The sequence below is a fragment of the Somniosus microcephalus genome, chromosome 4 (assembly GCF_052327205.1).
Source record: "Somniosus microcephalus isolate GS21.2 chromosome 4, FLI_Smic_1.0, whole genome shotgun sequence".
In the NCBI taxonomy this organism is placed as follows: domain Eukaryota; kingdom Metazoa; phylum Chordata; class Chondrichthyes; order Squaliformes; family Somniosidae; genus Somniosus; species Somniosus microcephalus.
Genome location: NC_140990.1, coordinates 73,292,332 through 73,306,422, shown reverse-complemented (window position 1 = coordinate 73,306,422; position 14,091 = coordinate 73,292,332). Strand labels below are relative to the sequence as shown.

The 14,091-nt window shown below is 57.6% G+C and overlaps 1 protein-coding gene across 1 annotated transcript in view; it reads right to left on the bottom strand.

Annotated features, from left to right (window-relative positions):
- Positions 1–1,490: 1,490 nt before the first annotated feature.
- LOC147119220 (uncharacterized) overlaps positions 1,491–14,091 on the bottom strand; it is a gene marked incomplete at its 5' end in the record, with an annotated part of 39,742 nt that continues 27,141 nt past the window's right edge. Inside the window, one exon of the mRNA XM_085984917.1 lies at positions 1,491–2,167. The remainder of the gene's footprint in view (positions 2,168–14,091) is intronic.

Below are 14,091 nucleotides of genomic sequence, written 5' to 3'. Positions count from 1 at the left end.
AAAGGCTGAACAGGCTGCAGCTCTTTTCTCCAGAATAAAGAGAAGGCCAATGGGTGACCTGATAGAGGTCTTTAAAGTTATGAAAAGGTTATATAGGGTGGACCTGGAGAAAATGTTTCCACTGCAGGAGTCCAAAACTAGAAGTCATAATTATAAGATAGTCACTAATAAATCCAATAAGGAATTCAGGGGAAACTTCTTTACCCAAAGAGAGGTAAGAATGTGGAACGTGCAACCACAAGGAGTAGTTGAGGTGAATAGCACAGATGCAAGGAATAGAAGGTTATGCTAATAGGTTTAGATGAAGAGGGTGGGAGGAGACTCGTGTGGAGCATACACCACCAGAGACCAGTTGGGCCGAGTGGCCTGTTCCTGTGCTGTAGACTCTCTGTAGACTCTAACTCTGTGTAACTATGTCTTCAGAAAAGCTTTTGCTATTCTTACCACAATTCTGCACCATTTTCTTTTCCAAAGGCCTCTGAGCTTCTCTAATGGCTGCTTTTGTCTCCCTCAATTGTGGGTGATATTTGTTCCTATTCTTCTGTAAACTGAATTCGTCTTGTTACAAGCTGGGTTCAAATTTCGGCAAGTCAGGCATCATTCACCCCGAGACCTACGCAGTCAGGTAAGAGCCCAGATGGTTCCTTAATAAGGATTCCTCTGGTTCTTTGGCATATATTTGTCAGGATACCGAAACCCAGCTTTCTTAAAGTCCACTCCTGGAGGCCCCACTCACTGAGCCTACAACCTTCAGCAGGGTCAGTGGTGGAGTTCCACAGCAGGAGTGATCCCAGAGTAACTGTCGGGATCACTCCCCCGTGGATGTTATGGGTATGTCAATAAAACAGGGAATTCCTGGAAACACGCTGCAGGTCCTTCTTTATCTGGAGATCAAATGTCTGTTGTATAATTGTACCAGCAGTTAATAGGTGTGATCTCCTCCATCTGCTATTTTAATGCAGACTTTAACCAATTTATTTTAAATGTGTTTATTTTAAATGAGTTAATGCCTGCCTTAAAATGGTAGACTCAGGACTGTCCCACAAACACGTTAAATCTTCGTGGAATAATTACCAGTCATTTTTAGACTGGAAACTTAAACCTGTTTCACTTTCAGTCAGGAACAGATCGCCATTTGACACCAATCTCTGATTTGACAGCACGTTTCCAGCATTCACCGTTATTCTTCCTGACTCTAAACACAGTTGTAAAGGAGCCTTCTGTTCCGTGCCTAGGAGCTCTGAACCATGGAAGAGAGCGGCTGGGACATATTTCTTACAGGCCTCAAGATTAACCCACACTTTGCTGTCAGTGAAGAGAGACGAGAAAGACCAAAGTGCCGTTTGCCCCTCTCAGTGTGGCCCTGAAGGACTGTGTCCAGGCTGAAGTTCTGTTCCCCCCGTACGATCCTCCCCCAGATTGTCCTTTCTGAGCTCCAGCCAGGTGATGCTAAACACTCAGGTGGGAAAGAGAAAATCTACAACAATGTGTTTAAAACAAAGCTGATTTATTTGACAGGCATCCAGAATATTGAACACCAGCCCAGTTATAGGGGTTATTAACACCAGCAGAAACAAACCCCAACTGTCAGAATGAGCATGGTTCAGTCCTGGATCTGATTAACAGCAGCAATAACAACAGAATCCAACCCCTGCAGTCACATGTGAACTCGCTGGTGTGTCAGAAGGTGGGATGACTGAGTGAATCCCTTCCCACACTCGGAGCAGGTAAACGGCCTCTCCCCGGTGTGAACTCGCTGGTGTGTCAGCAGGTGAGATAATCTCCTGAACCTCTTCCCGCAGAGATGAAAGCTGAACGGTGTTTAACCGGTGTGAATGTGCTGGTGCTCCATCAGTGCCTCGGCATTTAAAACACTTTTCACAGTCGGAGCATTTGAACTCTCTCTCATCAGTGTGAACTTGCTGGTGTCTCAGCAGGGCAGATGACTGAGTGAATCTCTTCTCACACACAGGACAAGTGAACAGCCTCTCCCCGGTGTGACTGCGCCTATGAATTTCCAGAACAAACAGGTAATTGAATGGTGCTTTTTGCTTCCACATTCAGAGGCTGATGATATTCAGGTCCCAATTAATCGAGTCGCTCTGTCAGATCTTGAAGTGATGTTTGGTTTGAGCTTCCCCTCTGCAAATCCTCCCCTTCTAACATCCTGTAAAATGAATTTAAAACAGGAAAAGAGGAGCGTGAGATGAATCTGGTCATTTGCAGGGCTGGCACTAGAAAAACGTGACTATGAAAGCTGCCGAATTATCGTAAACATCCAACTGGCTCACTAATATCCTTCACAAGACTCTGGCCTCTATAGCAGGAGAGGAGAGATAGAGATGGGTGGGGGCAAAGGAGAGGGCCTCTGTACATCTGCAACTCGACAATAACTTTGACAAAACCTCCCAAACCCGCGACCTCCACCACCGAGAAGGACCAGGGCGGCTGATGCATGGGAAAACCATCAACCCCAGGTTCCCCTCCTGACTTGTTTCTTCATCGTCGCTGGGGCAAACTCCTGCAACTCCTTACCTAACAGCACTGTGGAAGTACCTTCACCACACGGACTGCAGCGTTTCAAGAAGGTGGCGACTCACCACTAACTTCTCTGGGGCAATTAGGGATGGACAATATACGCTGGACTTCCCAGCGACAGCCATATCCCAAGAATGAAGTAAAAAAATCTGTATATGTAAAATAGATTAAAAGCCTCTACAGAAATACTTGTTCCTAAGACAATAGTCTTTTACACTGTAGGGACAGTGTCTGTTTAACAACCTAATCTCCCCCAGAATCCACCTCCCTTGACAGTCCCACATTGGAAATTGTTGGGTCCTCCTGGGCTCAGAAGTACTGAAGGTTAAACCCAGCAGCTTCTCCTCCATCTCCACTCCAGCTCAAAAAGACCTACACAGGCGGCCGGGGACCTACCTTCCGTCAGCCTGCAATAAAACTCTTCCCGACAGCCACTGACTAATGGCGGCCGCAGCACCCACAATTCCCCGCGCCCCAGAAACCGCTCTATCCAATGCGCTGATTTCCCCGCTGAGTGCGCGCATGCTCCCCGGGGCCACGGGCCATTCTGCGGGCCTGGCTCCTGTCCTTTTCCCGAGTCGGACTTGGTGGAACCGGCTGAAGAAACCGGGAAGCAGTGGCTTGGATGGGGGAGGCGCTGCACCCTGGGTTTCCTGGTGCCGGGGCCCTGGCCGCACATCCGCCGGGCCCAGCCGCTCTGATTCTGATTGAGGTTTTTGATGAGGTAACAGAGAGGGTTGATGAGGGCAATGCGGTTAACGTGGTGTACCTGGATTTCCAAAAGGCATTCGACAAGGGCCACATAATAGACTTGCCAGCAAAGATGAAGCCCATGGAATAAAAGGGACAGTGGCAGCATGGATACGAAATTGGCTTAGTGACAGAAAACAGAGAGCAGTGGTGAACGGTATTTTTTCAGACTGGAGGAAGGTACACAGTGGTGTTCCCCAGGGGTCGGTACTAGAACCACTGCTTTACTTAATATATATTAATGACTTAGACGTGGGTGTACAGGGCACAATTTCAAAATATGCAGATGACACAAAACTTGGAAGTATAGTGAACAGTGAGGAGAATAGTGATAGACTTCAAGAAGACATAGACAGGCTGGTGGAATGGGTGGACATGTGGCAGATAAAATTTAATGCAGAAAAGTGTGAAGTGATACATTTTGGTAGGAAGAACGAGGAGAGGCAATATAAACTAAAGGGTACAATCCTAAAGTGGGTGCATGAACAGAGAGACCTGGGGGTATGTGTGCACAAATCATTGAAGGTGGCAGGGCAGGTTGAGAAAACGGTTAAAAAAGCATACCGGATCCTGGGCTTTATAAATAGAGGCATAGAGTCCAAAAGCAAGGAAGCTATGATGAACCTTTATAAAACACTGGTTCGGCCTCAACTGGAGTATTGTGTCCAATTCTGGGCACCACACTTTATGAAGGATGACAAGGCCTTAGAGATGGTGCAGAAAAGATTTACAAGAATGGTTCCAGGAATAAGGGATGAGGGACTTCAGTTATGTGGATAGACTGGAGAAGCTGGGGTGCTTCTCCTTAGAGCAGAGAAGGTTGGGAGGAGATTTGAGAGAGTGTTCAAAATCATGAGGGGTCTGGACAGAGTAGATAGAGAGAAGCTGTTCCCATTGGCGGAAGGGTCGAGAACCAGAGGACACAGATTTAAGGTGATTGGCAGAAGAACCAAAGGCGACATGAGGAAAAACTTTTTTAAGCAGTGAGTGGTTAGGATCTGGAATGCACTGCCTGAAAGGGTGGTGGAGGCAGATTCAATCACGGCTTTCAAAAGGGAATTGGATAAGTACCTGAAGTAAAGAAATTTGCAGGGTTACAGGGAAAGGGCGGGGAGTGGGACTAGCTGAAGTGATCTTGCAGAGAGCCGGCACGGGCTCGACGGGCTGAATGGCCTCCTTCTGTGCTGCAGCCATTCTATGATTCTATAAAATACTAGCTGGAGTGCCCGGCGGTGCCGAGATTTTTTTGAGGGCATGTTGTTGTTGGAAGAGAGAGAGCGACTGGGGGGGAAGAGAGAGAGCGACTGGGGGGAAGAGAGAGAGCGACTGGGGGGAAGAGAGAGAGCGACTGGGGGGGAAGAGAGAGAGCGACTGGGGGGGAAGAGAGAGAGCGACTGGGGGGGAAGAGAGAGAGCGACTGGGGGGGAAGAGAGAGAGCGACTGGGGGGGAAGAGAGAGAGCGACTGGGGGGGAAGAGAGAGAGCGACTGGGGGGGAAGAGAGAGAGCGACTGGGGGGGAAGAGAGAGAGCGACTGGGGGGGAAGAGAGAGAGCGACTGGGGGGAAGAGAGAGAGCGACTGGGGGGAAGAGAGAGAGCGACTGGGGAAAAGAGAGAGAGCGACTGGGGGAAGAGAGAGAGCGACTGGGGGGAAGAGAGAGAGCGACTGGGGGGAAGAGAGAGAGCGACTGGGGGGAAGAGAGAGAGCGACTGGGGGAAGAGAGAGAGCGACTGGGGGGAAGAGAGAGAGCGACTGGGGGGAAGAGAGAGAGCGACTGGGGGGAAGAGAGAGAGCGACTGGGGGGAAGAGAGAGAGCGACTGGGGGGAAGAGAGAGAGCGACTGGGGGGAAGAGAGAGAGCGACTGGGGGAAGAGAGAGAGCGACTGGGGGGAAGAGAGAGAGCGACTGGGGGAAGAGAGAGAGCGACTGGGGGGAAGAGAGAGAGCGACTGGGGGGAAGAGAGAGAGCGACTGGGGGGAAGAGAGAGAGCGACTGGGGGGAAGAGAGAGAGCGACTGGGGGGAAGAGAGAGAGCGACTGGGGGGAAGAAGAGAGAGAGCGACTGGGGGGAAGATGAAGATGAGCGACTGGGGGGAAGAGAGAGAGCGACTGGGGGGAAGAGAGAGAGCGACTGGGGGGAAGAGAGAGAGCGACTGGGGGGAAGAGAGAGAGCCGACTGGGGGGAAGAGAGAGAGCGACTGGGGGGAAGAGAGAGAGCGACTGGGGGGGAAGAGAGAGAGCGACTGGGGGAAGAGAGAGAGCGACTGGGGGGAAGAGAGAGAGCGACTGGGGGGGAAGAGAGAGAGCGACTGGGGGGGGGAGAGGAGGGGGGAGAGAGAGGCGAACTGGGGGGAAGAGAGAGAGCGACTGGGGGGGAAGAGAGAGAGCGACTGGGGGGAAGAGAGAGAGCGACTGGGGGGAAGAGAGAGAGCGACTGGGGGGAAGAGAGAGAGCGACTGGGGGGAAGAGAGAGAGAGCGACTGGGGGGAAGAGAGAGAGCCGACCTGGGGGGAAGAGACGAGAGCGACTGGGGGGAAGAGAGAGAGCGACTGGGGGGAAGAGAGAGAGCGACTGGGGGGGAAGAGAGAGAGCGACTGGGGGAAGAGAGAGAGCGACTGGGGGGAAGAGAGAGAGCGACTGGGGGGGAAGAGAGAGAGCGACTGGGGGAAGAGAGAGAGCGACTGGGGGGAAGAGAGAGAGCGACTGGGGGGAAGAGAGAGCGACTGGGGGGAAGAGAGAGAGCGACTGGGGGGAAGAGAGAGAGCGACTGGGGGGAAGAGAGAGAGCGACTGGGGGGAAGAGAGAGAGCGACTGGGGGGAAGAGAGAGAGCGACTGGGGGGAAGAGAGAGAGCGACTGGGGGGAAGAGAGAGAGCGACTGGGGGAAGAGAGAGAGCGACTGGGGGGAAGAGAGAGAGCGACTGGGGGGAGAGAGAGAGCGACTGGGGGGAAGAGAGAGAGCGACTGGGGGGAAGAGAGAGAGCGACTGGGGGGAAGAGAGAGAGCGACTGGGGGAAGAGAGAGAGCGACTGGGGGGAAGAGAGAGAGCGACTGGGGGAGAGAGAGCGACTGAAGAGAGAGAGCGACTGGGGGGAAGAGAGAGAGCGACTGGGGGAAGAGAGAGAGCGACTGGGGGGAAGAGAGAGAGCGACTGGGGGGAAGAGAGAGAGCGACTGGGGGGAAGAGAGAGAGCGACTGGGGGGAAGAGAGAGAGCGACTGGGGGGAAGAGAGAGAGCGACTGGGGAAGAGAGAGAGCGACTGGGGGGGAAGAGAGAGAGCGACTGGGGGGAAGAGAGAGAGCGACTGGGGGGAAGAGAGAGAGCGACTGGGGGGAAGAGAGAGAGCGACTGGGGGGAAGAGAGAGAGCGACTGGGGGGAAGAGAGAGAGCGACTGGGGGAAGAGAGAGAGCGACTGGGGGGAAGAGAGAGAGCGACTGGGGGAAGAGAGAGAGCGACTGGGGGGAAGAGAGAGAGCGACTGGGGGGAAGAGAGAGAGCGACTGGGGGAAGAGAGAGAGCGACTGGGGGGAAGAGAGAGAGCGACTGGGGGGAAGAGAGAGCGACTGGGGGGAAGAGAGAGAGCGACTGGGGGGAAGAGAGAGAGCGACTGGGGGGAAGAGAGAGAGCGACTGGGGGGAAGAGAGAGAGCGACTGGGGGGAAGAGAGAGAGCGACTGGGGGGAAGAGAGAGAGCGACTGGGGGGAAGAGAGAGAGCGACTGGGGGGAAGAGAGAGAGCGACTGGGGGGAAGAGAGAGAGCGACTGGGGGGAAGAGAGAGAGCGACTGGGGGGAAGAGAGAGAGCGACTGGGGGGAAGAGAGAGAGCGACTGGGGGGAAGAGAGAGAGCGACTGGGGGGAAGAGAGAGAGCGACTGGGGGGAAGAGAGAGAGCGACTGGGGGGAAGAGAGAGAGCGACTGGGGGGAAGAGAGAGAGCGACTGGGGGGAAGAGAGAGAGCGACTGGGGGGAAGAGAGAGAGCGACTGGGGGGAAGAGAGAGAGCGACTGGGGGGAAGAGAGAGAGCGACTGGGGGAGAGAGAGAGCGACTGGGGGGAAGAGGAGAGAGCGACTGGGGGGAAGAGAGAGAGCGACTGGGGGGAAGAGAGAGAGCGACTGGGGGGAAGAGAGAGAGCGACTGGGGGGAAGAGAGAGAGCGACTGGGGGGAAGAGAGAGAGCGACTGGGGGGAAGAGAGAGAGCGACTGGGGGGAAGAGAGAGAGCGACTGGGGGGAAGAGAGAGAGCGACTGGGGGAAGAGAGAGAGCGACTGGGGGAAGAGAGAGAGCGACTGGGGGGAAGAGAGAGAGCGACTGGGGGGAAGAGAGAGAGCGACTGGGGGGAAGAGAGAGAGCGACTGGGGGGGAAGAGAGAGAGCGACTGGGGGAAGAGAGAGAGCGACTGGGGGGAAGAGAGAGAGCGACTGGGGGGAAGAGAGAGAGCGACTGGGGGGAAGAGAGAGAGCGACTGGGGGGAAGAGAGAGAGCGACTGGGGGGAAGAGAGAGAGCGACTGGGGGGAAGAGAGAGAGCGACTGGGGGAAGAGAGAGAGCGACTGGGGGGAAGAGAGAGAGCGACTGGGGGGAAGAGAGAGAGCGACTGGGGGGAAGAGAGAGAGCGACTGGGGGGAAGAGAGAGAGCGACTGGGGGGAAGAGAGAGAGCGACTGGGGGGAAGAGAGAGAGCGACTGGGGGGAAGAGAGAGAGCGACTGGGGGGGAAGAGAGAGAGCGACTGGGGGGAAGAGAGAGAGCGACTGGGGGAAGAGAGAGGCGACTGGGGGGAAGAGAGAGAGCGACTGGGGGGAAGAGAGAGAGCGACTGGGGGGAAGAGAGAGAGCGACTGGGGGGAAGAGAGAGAGCGACTGGGGGGAAGAGAGAGAGCGACTGGGGGAAGAGAAGCGACTGAAGAGAGAGAGCGACTGGGGGGAAGAGAGAGAGCGACTGGGGGGAAGAGAGAGAGCGACTGGGGGGAAGAGAGAGAGCGACTGGGGGGAAGAGAGAGAGCGACTGGGGGGAAGAGAGAGAGCGACTGGGGGGAAGAGAGAGAGCGACTGGGGGGAAGAGAGAGAGCGACTGGGGGGAAGAGAGAGAGCGACTGGGGGGAAGAGAGAGAGCGACTGGGGGGAAGAGAGAGAGCGACTGGGGGAAGAGAGAGAGCGACTGGGGGGAAGAGAGAGAGCGACTGGGGGGAAGAGAGAGAGCGACTGGGGGGAAGAGAGAGAGCGACTGGGGGGAAGAGAGAGAGCGACTGGGGGAAGAGAGAGAGCGACTGGGGGGAAGAGAGAGAGCGACTGGGGGGAAGAGAGAGAGCGACTGGGGGGAAGAGAGAGAGCGACTGGGGGGAAGAGAGAGAGCGACTGGGGGGAAGAGAGAGAGCGACTGGGGGGAAGAGAGAGAGCGACTGGGGGGAAGAGAGAGAGCGACTGGGGGGAAGAGAGAGAGCGACTGGGGGGAAGAGAGAGAGCGACTGGGGGGAAGAGAGAGAGCGACTGGGGGGAAGAGAGAGAGCGACTGGGGGGAAGAGAGAGAGCGACTGGGGGGAAGAGAGAGAGCGACTGGGGGAGAGAGAGCGACTGGGGGGAAGAGAGAGAGCGACTGGGGGGAAGAGAGAGAGCGACTGGGGGGAAGAGAGAGAGCGACTGGGGGGAAGAGAGAGAGCGACTGGGGGGAAGAGAGAGAGCGACTGGGGGGAAGAGAGAGAGCGACTGGGGGGAAGAGAGAGAGCGACTGGGGGGAAGAGAGAGAGCGACTGGGGGAAGAGAGAGAGCGACTGGGGGGAAGAGAGAGAGCGACTGGGGGGAAGAGAGAGAGCGACTGGGGGGAAAGAGAGAGAGCGACTGGGGGGAAGAGAGAGAGCGACTGGGGGGAAGAGAGAGAGCGACTGGGGGGAAGAGAGAGAGCGACTGGGGGAAGAGAGAGAGCGACTGGGGGGAAGAGAGAGAGCGACTGGGGGGAAGAGAGAGAGCGACTGGGGGGAAGAGAGAGAGCGACTGGGGGGAAGAGAGAGAGCGACTGGGGGGAAGAGAGAGAGCGACTGGGGGAAGAGAGAGAGCGACTGGGGGAAGAGAGAGAGCGACTGGGGGGAAGAGAGAGAGCGACTGGGGGGAAGAGAGAGAGCGACTGGGGGGAAGAGAGAGAGCGACTGGGGGAAGAGAGAGCGACTGGGGGGAAGAGAGAGAGCGACTGGGGGGAAGAGAGAGAGCGACTGGGGGGAAGAGAGAGAGCGACTGGGGGGAAGAGAGAGAGCGACTGGGGGGAAGAGAGAGAGCGACTGGGGGGAAGAGAGAGAGCGACTGGGGGGAAGAGAGAGAGCGACTGGGGGAAGAGAGAGAGCGACTGGGGGGAAGAGAGAGAGCGACTGGGGGGAAGAGAGAGAGCGACTGGGGGAAGAGAGAGAGCGACTGGGGGGAAGAGAGAGAGCGACTGGGGGAAGAGAGAGAGCGACTGGGGGAAGAGAGAGAGCGACTGGGGGGAAGAGAGAGAGCGACTGGGGGGAAGAGAGAGAGAGAGCGACTGGGGGGAAGAGAGAGAGCGACTGGGGGGAAGAGAGAGAGCGACTGGGGGAAGAGAGAGAGCGACTGGGGGGAAGAGAGAGAGCGACTGGGGGGAAGAGAGAGAGCGACTGGGGGAAGAGAGAGAGCGACTGGGGGAAGAGAGAGAGCGACTGGGGGAAGAGAGAGAGCGACTGGGGGAAGAGAGAGAGCGACTGGGGGAAGAGAGAGAGCGACTGGGGGAAGAGAGAGAGCGACTGGGGGAAGAGAGAGAGCGACTGGGGAAGAGAGAGAGCGACTGGGGGAAGAGAGAGAGCGACTGGGGGAAGAGAGAGAGCGACTGGGGGAAGAGAGAGAGCGACTGGGGGAAGAGAGAGAGCGACTGGGGGAAGAGAGAGAGCGACTGGGGGAAGAGAGAGAGCGACTGGGGGAAGAGAGAGAGCGACTGGGGGAAGAGAGAGAGCGACTGGGGAAGAGAGAGAGCGACTGGGGGAAGAGAGAGAGCGACTGGGGGAAGAGAGCGACTGGGGAAGAGAGAGAGCGACTGGGGGAAGAGAGAGAGCGACTGGGGGAAGAGAGAGAGCGACTGGGGGAAGAGAGAGAGCGACTGGGGGAAGAGAGAGAGCGACTGGGGGAAGAGAGAGAGCGACTGGGGGGAAGAGAGAGAGCGACTGGGGGGAAGAGAGAGAGCGACTGGGGGAAGAGAGAGAGCGACTGGGGGAAGAGAGAGAGCGACTGGGGGAAGAGAGAGAGCGACTGGGGGAAGAGAGAGAGCCGACTGGGGGAAGAGAGAGAGCGACTGGGGGAAGAGAGAGAGCGACTGGGGGAAGAGAGAGAGCGACTGGGGGAAGAGAGAGAGCGACTGGGGGAAGAGAGAGAGCGACTGGGGGAAGAGAGAGAGCGACTGGGGAAGAGAGAGAGCGACTGGGGGAAGAGAGAGAGCGACTGGGGGAAGAGAGAGAGCGACTGGGGGGAAGAGAGAGAGCGACTGGGGGAAGAGAGAGAGCGACTGGGGGAAGAGAGAGAGCGACTGGGGGAAGAGAGAGAGCGACTGGGGGGAAGAGAGAGAGCGACTGGGGGAAGAGAGAGAGCGACTGGGGGGAAGAGAGAGAGCGACTGGGGGGAAGAGAGAGAGCGAGAGACTGGGGGGAAGAGAGAGCGAGAGACTGGGGGAAGAGAGAGCGAGAGACTGGGGGAAGAGAGAGCGAGAGACTGGGGGGAAGAGAGAGCGAGAGACTGGGGGGAAGAGAGAGCGAGAGACTGGGGGGAAGAGAGAGCGAGAGACTGGGGGGAAGAGAGAGCGAGAGACTGGGGGGAAGAGAGAGCGAGAGACTGGGGGGAAGAGAGAGCGAGAGACTGGGGGGAAGAGAGAGCGAGAGACTGGTGGGAAGAGAGAGCGAGAGACTGGTGGGAAGAGAGAGAACGAGAGACTGGGGGTCAGAGAGAGAGCGAGAGACTGGGGTGAAGAGAGAGAGCGAGAGACTGGGGGGAAGAGAGAGCGAGAGACTGGGGGGAAGAGAGAGAGCGGGAGACTGGGGGGAAGAGAGAGCGAGAGACTGGGGGAAGAGAGAGCGACTGGGGGGAAGACAGAGAGCGAGAGACGGGGGAGAAGAGAGAGACAGAGAGACTGGGGGGGAGAGAGAGAGACTGGGGGAGAAGAGAGAGAGACTGGGGGGAGAGAGAGAGAGACTGGGGGGAGAGAGAGAGAGACTGGGGGGAGAGAGAGAGAGACTGGGGGGAGAGAGAGAGAGAGAGACTGGGGGGAGAGAGAGAGAGACTGGGGGGAGAGAGAGAGAGACTGGGGAGAGAGAGAGAGAGAGAATGGGGGAGAAGAGAGAGAGAGAGAATGGGGGAGAAGAGAGAGAGAGACTGGGGGAGAGAGAGAGGGGGAGAGAGAGAGAGGGGGAAGAGAGAGAGAGGGGGAGAGAGAGAGAGGGGGAGAGAGAGAGAGGGGGAGAGAGAGAGAGGGGAGAGAGAGAGAGGGGGAGAGAGAGAGAGGGGGAGAGAGAGAGAGGGGGGAGAGAGAGAGAGGAGGAGGGGAGGGGGGAGAGAGAGAGAGGGGGAGGGAGGGGGGAGAGAGAGAGGGGGAGGGAGGGGGGAGAGAGAGGGGGGAGGAGGGGGGAGAGAGAGGGTGAGGGGAGAGAGGGGGAGGGGAAGGAGGGAAGGGGCAGACAGAGAGGGGGAGGGAGGAGGGAGGGGGGAGAGAGGGGGAGGGAGGGGGGAGAGAGAGAGAGACTGGGGGGAGAGAGAGAGAGACTGGGGGGAGAGAGAGAGAGACTGGGGGGAGAGAGAGAGAGACTGGGGGGAGAGAGAGAGAGACTGGGGAGAGAGAGAGAGAGACTGGGAGAGAGAGAGAGAGAGAGAGAATGGGGGAGAAGAGAGAGAGAGAGAATGGGGGAGAAGAGAGAGAGAGACTGGGGGAGAGAGAGAGGGGGAGAGAGAGAGAGGGGGGAAGAGAGAGAGAGGGGGAGAGAGAGAGAGGGGGGAGAGAGAGAGAGGGGGAGAGAGAGAGAGGGGGGAGAGAGAGAGAGGAGGAGGGAGGGGGGAGAGAGAGAGAGAGGGGGGAGGGAGGGGGGAGAGAGAGAGGGGGGGAGGGAGGGGGGAGAGAGAGAGGGGGAGGGAGGGGGGAGAGAGAGGGGGGAGGGAGGGGGGGAGAGAGAGGGTGAGGGAGAGAGGGGGAGGGAAGGAGGGAAGGGGCAGACAGAGAGGGGGAGGGAGGAGGGAGGGGGAGAGAGGGGGAGGGAGGGGGGAGAGAGAGAGGGGGAGGGAGGGGGCGAGAGAGAGGGGGAGGGAGAGAGGGGGAGGGAGAGAGGGGGAGGGAGAGAGGGGGAGGGAGAGAGGGGGAGGGAAGGGGCAGACAGAGAGGGGGAGGGAGGGGGCAGACAGAGAGGGGGAGGGAGGGGGCAGAGAGGGGGGAGGGAGGGGGCAGACAGAGAGGGGGAGGGAGGCCCCCCGCCCGAGCCGGCTTTACACCCGCCGATTGTGGCTGGGTCTGCGCTGGACCCTAGCCCTGGGAACGGGCGTGAGCCGGCTTGAGGCTGAGAGGGGGGGGGGGGCTGGGCCCGGTTGCCGGGGTAACCCATCCCCCCCCCTTCCCGCCCTCCTGAGTCCCGCCCCCCGCCCGAGCCGGCTTCAAGTCCGCCGATTGCAGCTGGGCCTGCACGCCACGCGGGGAAGAGTGAGAGAGAGACGCTGCCACTCATCAGCGCCTCAGAGCCGGCTGGTGCGCGAGCTAGCGCGTGAGGCCCGGCCGGACTCAGGTCACGCTCCGGGCCGACGTTGACGCGCGTGCTCCGGGCCGACATTGATGCGTGCGCTCCGGGCCGACATTGACGCGCGCGCTGACTCCCACCCTGCCCCGCCCGCCTTTACTAAGATGGCGGCGATGGCTACGCTCGCCTCAGTCCCGCGCCGCCAGCCTTTATAAAGATGGCGGCGATCGCGGGCCGCTTGTTGAGCGGGACGGGAGGTGCCTAGCTCGGGGGTGGCTGGGCAACAGAGGCCCAGGCTTCGAGGCCTGCAAAAACGGTGAAAGGTAGGGAAATTATAGAGCTTAGAGAAAAGATTTACAAATTAAATAAATTTTTTAAAAAACAATGTGTGTTTTAAAAGCATCTTTTTTTTTTGCTAGAAATGTAGATTTGAAAAGAAACACGCAGAAAGTGGGAAAAAGAAATGAAGAGTTAGGAATCAAGATGGCGGCTACTCTCCTCAGTTCAGAATGATTAGGCCCGCCCACACACGCACCGATTGGTCAACCATCAGGTCACTGAACTGCAGGATTGGTCAATCGTCACGTCACTCGACTCTAGCATGGCCCGCCCGCACGCACAATGAACCCGCCCCCGTGACGCAGCGATTGGTCAACCGTCGCGTCGCTCGATGCTAATGAGCAGATAATGAGCGGAATTTTGAAAGTTTTTTGTATTCCGTCGGCACAATTTTTGTCTGACCAAAAAGTAAATACGCCTATGATAAGCTTTCTTTTGATATAACATGTGTAGGTACGCTCTATAACTTTTGATAGTATAGCCGGACAGACAGAAAGACAGAGGGAAAGACATACCATTTTATATATACTGGCTGAAGTGCCCGGCGGTGCCGAGGGATTTTTGAGGGCATGTTGTTGTTGTTGGAAGAGAGAGAGAGCGACTGGGAGGAGAAGAGAGAGAGAGAGACTGGGGGGAGAAGAGAGAGAGAGAGACTGGGGGGAGAAGAGAGGAGAGACGGGGAGAGAGAGAGGAAGAGACTGGGGGAGAGAGAGAGAGACTGGGGGAGAGAGAGAGAGAGATTGGGGGGAGAGAGAGAGAGGGAGAGACTG